The following is a 9,746-nucleotide window of genomic DNA, read 5'->3' as shown; positions in this document are numbered from 1 at the left end:
ATCCTTTATGCAAAAGAAATTTGGATGAAATTCGATGAAGGCATCATTATCTCGAGCTGGCTTGTGGATAGAAACTAAATTCTTTCTAGCACTAGGAACATGAAAAATATTTTTCAGAATAATATTTTTGCTAGGGGTATATAAAGTTGTATGACCAATGTTACTAATTTTCATACATGTTCCATTGGGCGCATGTACTTGATCTCGCCCATTATTCTTATCATGGACTGTCATCTTCTCAAGTTTACTAGTAACATGATCAGACGCTCCACTGTCTACATACCAGTTTGTGTCATAACCATGACCAGTAGTAGCCACCCCTACCGTCTTCTGATTTTGTTTATCTTCATCATCATCATATCTATACCAGCAACGATTTGCTTCATGTCCTACCTTCTTGCAGATCTGACAAACCGTCTTGTTATTGCGTCCACCTTGCTTGGATGTGTTTTGGTGTTGCTAGAGCCGGAGCTGCTGCCACGATATGATCCACCGCGACCACCATTGCCACAGCCACGACCACGACTGTTGTTACTGCCACGACCACGACCACCATAGTTGTAGCTGCATCCTCTACCAGCCATATTAGCTAACGACTGGAACTGTCCTCCTTCTTGAAACATCTCCATACATTGATCATATGTGAGTAACTGAGAATACAAGTCGCTCAAGGAGAGAAATCCAACACGACCAAGCATATATGACACAAAGGGGTTATAGCCAAAGTGAAGACCATTCAGAATAAAGTGGACCATCTTATCATCATCTATAATCTTTCCAACCGTGACTAATTCATCTTGGAAGGAACACATCTTGGTGAAATAAGCTGAGGAGGACATGATCCTCTTCTTGGTTGTGGAGAGTAGGACGCGCAGATTTGCAATCCGTGCCTTGGAGTGTGCTGAGAACATCCTCTCAAGTGCCCCCCATGCTTCTACTGCTATGGTTGATGTTGCCACCGGTGCTAATGCATCCTTGGTGAGAGAATTCAGCAGGTAGCTTAGTACTTGCTGATCTTTTGCAATCCAGGAGTCGTACTTAGAGTTGTGGATGATCTCCCTCTTGCCGTCTGCCTTGACCACCTCCAGAGTTTTGGGTGGCTCAGGGGTAGATCCATCTAGGATCCCCATGAGTTGAGCTCGTCTATAGCAGGAAGGAATTGAGCCTTTCATAGGATGTAGTTGTCTCGAGTTAATTTCTCAGAGACAACCCCTAGTAGTGCCGGCTCTAGGGCAGATGATGATGCCATGGATTAGTTTGGGAGGTTGTGGATGTTTGTGGAAGAGGATGCTCTGATTACCATGTAAGAATTGGAGGAAACGTGGTTGCCTATCTTGGTCGGCCACGGTTGCATGTTAATATAGGGTGAAATTCACCAAGAGACTTACATGAGTGCTACTGTGATCATCTAGGACTCGTTTGCCTTATAACTTGAACTACAAGAATATCCCATCCCTAAGCAACCCGAGTCAATCTCTAAGATCACAATAGTACAAAACTCGTTACAAGTATATCTCTAACAATATTATCCGATCATCCGTCTGGCCGGAGGGGTATGAAGACTAAACAGATAATCCGTATTTGAATGCTAAAGAATATTCAATATGCATACAATATTCATATCCGAATACTAAAGTTGAACATTTGATATGCAAATAGGATAAGATATCAATATCCGACATATATAACACTATCATATCCAAAACATAATCTGAAAAATAAAGACTATCTGCATTCGTATCCGTATATATCCCTCCGTATTCGATCCATTTCTCTCCGTAAATATGTGAAATGTAACATATTCAAAATCTCCTAAAATATGTGAAAAATCACTAGAGATGTTTCATTACATAACAGGAATCTTACAACTAAAATAACATAACAGGAATCATAGAAGATGGATTTTATTCATTACATTAATCAATTTTCCTTCTTGTTCAAACAAAAGTTTAAAGACATTGGATGATGCCTAGACTAGGTGTGCTTATAGACTATCAACAGCCAAGTGACCATATTATAGCTATTGGGTTTTGCCAGGACCCCATTTGATCCCGGCAGACACGAGCAGAAGGCTTTTTGGCACTCTTGTAGCAGTGGTGGAACACGTAGCTAGCCCTTCACAGAAAAACAGCTAGGGCAATGAGCAGCAAAGTTGTCGTTCAAGTAGAGAAGCAAAAGGGTCATCAATGTCAATAAGAAAGAGGATTAAGATTAGTGTTTCCTTGCGTCATGTGGTTGCTAACCGCCAAAGATAGGAGATGGAGGGAGTGTCCGGCAACAAGGAGGTCCATGACAAATTGGGATACAGGGAGTCGTGAGGAGGCTCTTGCCCCTTGATGAGGGAAAAAACTATACATTCCTTTACTAGAAAGGAATAAAATTGCCCTAGTTGCTGCATCAATAAAGGATACACTGCTATAAAAATGATTTGTAGAAGCGAGGTCATTTTTTTCAGGGGTGGACGAAAAGAACAGCCAGTACTGAAAACATCGGTAGGTACTGTAGCAGCCAGCCCGATCCTGAAAATGCATTTGTAAGATTGAATTGGGGGATGATTTGCCCCTAGAAATCAGCTCCAAATACACAACATACACACATTTAGGACTTAGTTCTATGCATCCAAGCACTACGGCGAGATAGTACCCTACTGGTCTGCCAGCATAGTTACTGCTAATTTACGAACTTGTACAGTGTACCTGAAAGTGGGGATTATGATGGATGGACAAGGTTGTCACCACCTGCTGCCTACCCCTAGCAATCCGTGGGGCAAACTCATATCCTATGCCACTCATACAACCCAAGCACCATACTTGCATTGATGAACAATACTCTAACTCCCCTTGGACTCCCACCCGCCGGATGGACAAGCGTAGGGCTAGAGCAACCATAAAGATCATTGGACCGATGCCGTGTCATAGATTGACTAGTCTAAACATGCATTACATATGAAACATATTAAACCATGGCAAGGTTATATGACTATCACAAGAGCATATAAGCCTAGTATACTAGTATGACAAGGGTATATGACTAGCAAGGAAGCATATGAGCCAAGCACAACACTATATAAAGAAGATGATTCTATTGATAAGTATAAAGTCAAACAAGGAAATAAAGATACACGCGCCATACCTTTAGCTCCAAGAGGACCTCGAACCTGAGTAGAGCTACTCTAGCCTAACTCCACTAGCTTAGAGACTAAACGAGGGAGAGAGTGATTCTTCTTGGTGTGTGTTGGAAGGGAGAGCACACCCCTCTATTTATAGGTCCATAGAGGCGGTTTACAGGAGGAATATTTGGGGGAATCTCATCTAACCGACGTAGGGAAGCCGTCAACTGCTGCCACGCGTCAGCTGGGGATGAGGGGAGATAGAGACGGTTGGTTCGGTTGACCCCCCTCTGGTCCCACTCACAACCGCCTTCGTCCGGTAGACTTCCAGGTGGATCCCAATGATGGTTGTGGATGCTACCCGCCTCAGTAAGGCGGTTTGCTGCAGTTTGTGGGTCCATGGATCTGTGTGCTGCCCCCGTGGTGATCTCTCATTGGTCAGAGTTGTGTTTCTTCGCCATGGGAGTGTGTTTTCTCCTTTCTTTTGTGGTTATTCACCTGCACCCAAATACTCTCAAAGGACATGTGGAACTACATTATTCTAAAACTAAATATGCGTGTAAGAAATGCTAGTTCTCATTCATCCTTGAGAATATTGACGGTCATATTTGGTACTTAACGACCGTCAAAACCTACCCCTACACACGTGTTATTGCCTGTTGCTAGAAACTATTTCTGTAGTAGTAATAGTTAAGGTCTAAGCAAAACGTACATGTGGCAATGAGGGACAGGAAAATAGCTTAGTTTCCTGGAATAGGTGTAAAAGTTTAGAGTAAACAAATAGTACGTCTCTGGGTAACAGGAATAAAGACATTGCCTTTCCTTTCGAAAAAGGATATAGTCATGATCATGCTAGAATAAAGATGGCCCACAAAACCCTGACTTGCGATTCTTGACTATTGACCAATATATTCGCCTTTACTGGTTGCTGATATTTCACGGTCAAACTAAGAGGCTAGTTGCTAATGAGCAAAACAAAATAAGGTATGTGTATGTGGGTTGTGCATGCACGTGTCTGAGGAACTGGGAAAAAAATATAGATGCAGATTGATCACACGAGTGGGGTAGGTGGAGAGAATTTGGGAAAAGGAATTCTTGGCGTGACCCAGAGAAGAACGTGTTTGTCTTTACGCCTGTTCTCACCTATTATCCTGCAACGTGTTCACTGCCGGGCGGACCTAAAAGAATTTTTGAGCGAGGGCACACCTCAAAGAGTATATGAATTGATAAATATTAATATGGTGAAAAATTGCTAACTACTTTTGCATAAAATTTTTGAGTGAGGGCCTGTGCCCTCACTCACTCCTACATGGGTCCGCCCACTGGAACTTAGAGTGAAAGTTTGCTCGTTATATTTATTCTTTAAGGTCCTGTTTGGGAGATTTGTGAAAAATTACAGCTATAACCAAGTTCCAGGTGTAATGTCGTGCACAAGAAAACCTTTGTAATATTTTTCCCTTGTATAAATGTTGTTTGGCCATCATGCAGCGATTTTGCAAACGAGACAGGGAAGAACACGCTGCAGCGAAAGACAAAGAGGACACTGCAACGAGCATGCCCTTAGAATAGTGCAGCCGCCAGTCGGGGGCAGCAAGGAGATGAATGCCAAGCTCGTCGGATCTGAAGACAACGAGGCTCCTGGGGTAGGGGATTTCCATTAGTTCATATCCGCGCAAAAACAGCAATTAAAAAGTGACGTTGAAAGTAAAATTGAACCCAAAATCGGAACTGGAAAGGAATGCATAGAGCACAAATGGATTCAAATCTCAGAAATTGGAGACCGTTGCTGGCTGCAGGTTCGTGATGATGGGTCAGTTACCTACGCTGATGGGTTCGTCTCCGTAGGTCATGGCCTCGTCGTGCTGATGGGCATATCATCCTTGACGAAGGTGCTTCATGCAATCGCTGATGAGCATGCCGTCCTCGCCGAATCAATCGCGGATTGGAGAGAGGCGAGGCCGGCGAGGCAGCCATGGGATCAGATCTCGTTGTCGCCACCGATTGGTTCATCGCTGCCGCAGGTCGAATCGCCGCCGCCGATTTGTGCGCCCCCATCACCCTTTGGTCGGTGCTAGCAGGAGCGATGCGCCGTCATCGCCGGCGGCGACTAGTAGGATCGCACGAACAGAGGAGATGGCCCCAGATATCCGTCGTATTTTTTGCGTTGCCTAGCGAGGTCTGTGTTATTTCTCACCAGTGTAAAGGGCTAAAACCGATGTATATGTTTTAGTCTACCGAGTCATCCAAACATATTTTTTAGTTTACAACTGTAAAAATATTGAGGGGGTATTTTACACCAGTTTCTGGCAGGCTTCCAAACAGCCCCTAAGACTGGTTTCATTTTCCATCAGGTAAGTTGCCAGGTTTGCAAATTTGCTCAAGGTATTTACATTCGTTGCGCTAGCAGCATTAGCATATCTCGCTTACTTAAAAAGGGCACATATTGGATGGTTTTATCTCTGTCGATATGTTTTTAGAGCCATCGTATATATCCAGTGATGTTCAGTGATGTTCTTTTAATACAAGAACAGTTCATATCTCAGTCTATATATCCAGTGCAACGTATCCAACCATTATTATAAAAAGGATAGCGTGAAAGCAAAGGTGAACAGCTCAAAGCAAAGTATTTAGGGGGTGTTTGGAAAGGGGTGCTAAAGTTTAGCACCCCACTTTTAGTACACTTTTTAGCACTTGAACTCCCAAACAGAGGTGCTAAAAGGTGAGTGCTAAAGTTTAGCACCTTTGTTTTCTTTAGCACACCTAAGGGGTGCTAAAAGGTGCTAATGGGTGCTAAAAGTGGTCCCCAAACCCACTTTTTCCCTAGTTGCCCCCCCTCTCTCCTCTCCACTTTTCCCCAAGCTAGTCATAAATGAGAGTAATGTAGTCATTTCTCACCCAAGATGCTAAACTTTAGCACTGTATCCAAACAACCCCAAGTGCTAAACTTTAGCACTCCATTTGAGGGTAATAAAGTTTAGCACTGTGCTAAAGTTTAGCATTGTGTATCCAAATGGGGCCTTACTAAACCGCCTAGATATTTGTTTTTAAGAATTTGTTTCCAAATGTTGTCCTCATCAATTAGCTTGTAAAGACATTTGCTTAAAGACACTTGATATGGATTTCAAAGTCCAAGACCTCCTTGTTATTTTGTTTTTCACAGAATGTTCCATTTTTTTAGACTATGCTTCCACTTTTTTTTTCCATCCCCTGGCCAGAAGAATCTTGACCTAAAGTAATCCAATCTATTAAGAAAACTTCTTTCGGGATTTTGAGAAAAAAGAAACCATTTACATGGACAGGATTACTTAGAACTGAGTCGATAAGTATTAGCCTCCTACCATAGGAGATTATCTTACACTGGTAGAGAATTGGCCTTTAGTTCCGGTTGGTAGGGTGCATATCTCCCGAAAATCCATCCGGGATAAACCAACCGGGACAAAAGGGGGGGGGGTCTTTAGTCCCGGGTCTTTTAACCGGGAGTAAAGGTCCCCCTTTAGTCCCGATTGGTGTCACCAACCGGGACTAAAGGGCCTGCCACGCCAGGCGCGGGACAAGCCCTTTAGTCCCGGCTGGATTCCAACCAGGACTAAATGGCGCCCTGCATGGCACTGCCTGGCGCCTGAATTTTTCATGCATGCATCACGTACGTAGTACCGCGGCCCTTTTGTTAACCTTTAGTAGTTGAGATTTTTTTAGAATGAAATCAACTAGTATTTAAACGAATGGGATTTGTAATTATACAATTACTATATATATACACAATTCTTATACACAATTCATATACACAATTCAACTAGTACAAATCGATCATAATTAACGCGTATTATATATACAAATAAATCAAAGTATCTATCTACAATCTTTCCGTCAAGGTGTTGCTGATCGGAGTTTCTAATTATCGTCTATCGTAATAAAATTCTCCTTTTGGATCTACCACCTCGTCCATTAGGAATCCAATGAGACATTCACATATTGCCGCTACTCTTTCTTCCTTCAAGAGTCCTTGTTGAATATTTAACATCTATAATTTGGAAATTTGTGAATGTTACACGAACAAATACATATAAGGAGCTAGAAAATAATTAACTAGTAATAGTTTTATTTTACGTACTTTAAAGTTGTGCGGCGTCATCTTTAGTCCCTTGGGTCCCATAAAACTGTGCATGTGCTCACAGATGTAGTAGCCACATAGATTATTCTCGGGTTCCTGTCTTAAGCACTTCAGTGCGGAAAAAAATAAGTTATGAAATATTCTTGTTATACAATGTAATAAATGTGCAGACTTCATACGTACCGGGAAGTCTGTGTTCCATGTAAGTTTTTCTTTGAATGGACCTTTGTGTGTCCTTATGAATTGTTTCCATGCGCTGCGGATTAGAATAATGAATGATATAGTGTAACAGGGATAAAATTTAGGAAACAAACTTTTGCATAGAGATAAAGGTCCAGAATTATTACAAGCCTAGCATGTCTTGCATTTCTTGGTACTCCATCGGATCTTTCCTCAACAAATCGAAGACAGTGACGTGGCTTCTTTCAGGCTCAATTATAATAAGGATCCAGTGGAAGTTGCGTGCGTAAAATGTTCATGCATATAGAGCTAACTAACATGTAGAGATAAGAAAAAAGACATCGAAAGTAGACGGTATACACACACTTACTTGAAGTTGTATGGAAGTAGTATGAAATCCTTGAATGTTTGTTTGTCTAGGAAATTGTATACTTCCACCAAGGTTTTTTCCGGCGCTAATTGTATCTGTTGTTGGTTAACTACAGATGGATCCATGAAGCCTATATGTAGGTACGCCTCTCGACGGCATGTCTGAATTAGCATCCTACATGAAATGGAAGACGAAGTTAGTACGGTGACGCACGCCAAAATTTACATGTAGAGATAAACGGACACTTACAGAACCCAAGCGCTGATCAGAGAGACGTCCAGGGCATCATGATGGTACACTTTGTATATATCCTTGAAGTCTAGCCACAACACTTTCTCGGCGGATGCCATCATGTACCATTGATGGAATGCGTACATCTTTGTTGATAGCTTCCGTACCAATGAAGGATTTACTAGAGGTTTGCCTAGCTCATAAGGCCATCTTGGCTCAGGGGACGGTGCAGTTGGCGTCCCAACTTGCCCTAGGCATTCATCAAGTCCCATACCTGTTTCTTGCATGAACTTCAATACTTCTGCTTGTTGATGCAAGGGCATTGCTTTTACCCGTTGAGCGTCTTTTTTTGATAAATGGCTGAGGTTGGGGACAGCACCGCTGGAAGATGACTTTCATTTCCTTTTATCCTTTTCATCAGCCTTTACTAAAGCCCGTTCATAGTTTGATAAGAGTGGTATCCTTTTCTTGGCTCCTTCTTCTATCCTGATAAAAAAGTTTAAATCTCTTCGATTTACTGGCGGTGGCTCCATCTCCCTTGCTTTTTTTTCTTCGGCTTGTTTCTTGAACCACTCACTGGCCTCTTGTTGGATTTCTGCCCACTGTTCCGCATGAGACATTGCTTCCCAGCGTTCCTTACGAGTCACTTCAGGCTCCTTTGTTTTCTTCTTTCTCTATATTTACTTGGGAGGCGGTGCTCGTGACTTCTTTAGTGGTGGTGCAGGTTCCTTCATGGGGGTCACTCTTGGTGCCGGCGACGGTAATCGGGGAGGGGTGTTGTTATTGTCGTCGTCGCTCCCACCACCAGGATGTGGTGGAGATGGAGACCTTGATATAGATGGAAGGGATGGTTCTGGAGTAGGTTGTGCAGGAGATGACGGTCTCGAGGTATGAGGAGAAGGTCGCTGCTGGGGATCTATGGGGAGTGGTCTTGAGCTCTGAGGAGATGGCTCCGTGCCGGGAATAATGATATAACGTTTTCGCCATAGAATGATCCCATGAAGCGCATCTGCTAGTGTCTTTTCCCCGTCGCCTCCCAGGAGGTCGAGCTCTAGACCTTCATATTGGCTATCAACTATTTGCTCTACGCGGACGCTGGCGTAGCCAGGTGGAATCTCCATGCCATGACTGCTCTGCCCCACCAGGGTTGCTAACGCACTCATGTACGCTACCTGTACATATTGCAGAAGTAAACAAGTTGAACTCCGATCTCGAGGCGTGGATCAATTGACAAGATTGCATAAATATTATGTATAAGTATACCTTAATAGTGAGGTTGCCGACCGGTGCATGCAGCTCACATGAGGTCCGTTGCGTGATGGCATCCACGGGGAACCGTTGCTCCTCCACGGGTAACCGTTGCTCCTCCACGGGTAACCTGGGCGTCTGCGCATCGGGGACCCCTGTAGAAGCACAACTGCTCAAGAGGCGTTGAGAAGGGCTGGTGTTGTCAGGATTCGGAATTGCTCCAGATTGGGCCAACTCCGCAACTGCATGGGCCACTCGACGATTGATTTCCTCCATCATTCTTTGTTCTTGTGTCTGCACTTTGGATTCTAGCATCTGCCGCCAGCTCTCCTCGATCTGTTCCTTTCTTCGCTTCTGGCTTCTGTCAAGGCGTTGTCGCCTCGGAAAGTAAACTTCCACGGAATGACCCCGAACCCTCGGCAATGTCCTGGGTGCTCCGGATTACCGAGGCCCAATGTGAGCTCATCATTTTCTCGGTCCACCTTCAACCTCCCAGC

The 9,746-nt window shown here is 43.6% G+C and overlaps 1 non-coding gene across 1 annotated transcript; it reads right to left on the bottom strand.

The window, feature by feature from the left end:
* Window positions 1-634: 634 nt before the first annotated feature.
* LOC117854369 (small nucleolar RNA Z247) lies at window positions 635-776 on the bottom strand. The gene has a single exon (XR_004640294.1). It is a non-coding gene; the product is annotated as a small nucleolar RNA Z247 (small nucleolar RNA).
* Window positions 777-9,746: the final 8,970 nt, after the last annotated feature.

This window comes from Setaria viridis, chromosome 4 (assembly GCF_005286985.2).
Source record: "Setaria viridis chromosome 4, Setaria_viridis_v4.0, whole genome shotgun sequence".
Lineage (NCBI taxonomy): Eukaryota > Viridiplantae > Streptophyta > Magnoliopsida > Poales > Poaceae > Setaria > Setaria viridis.
This window is presented reverse-complemented; position numbering and strand designations above follow the sequence as displayed.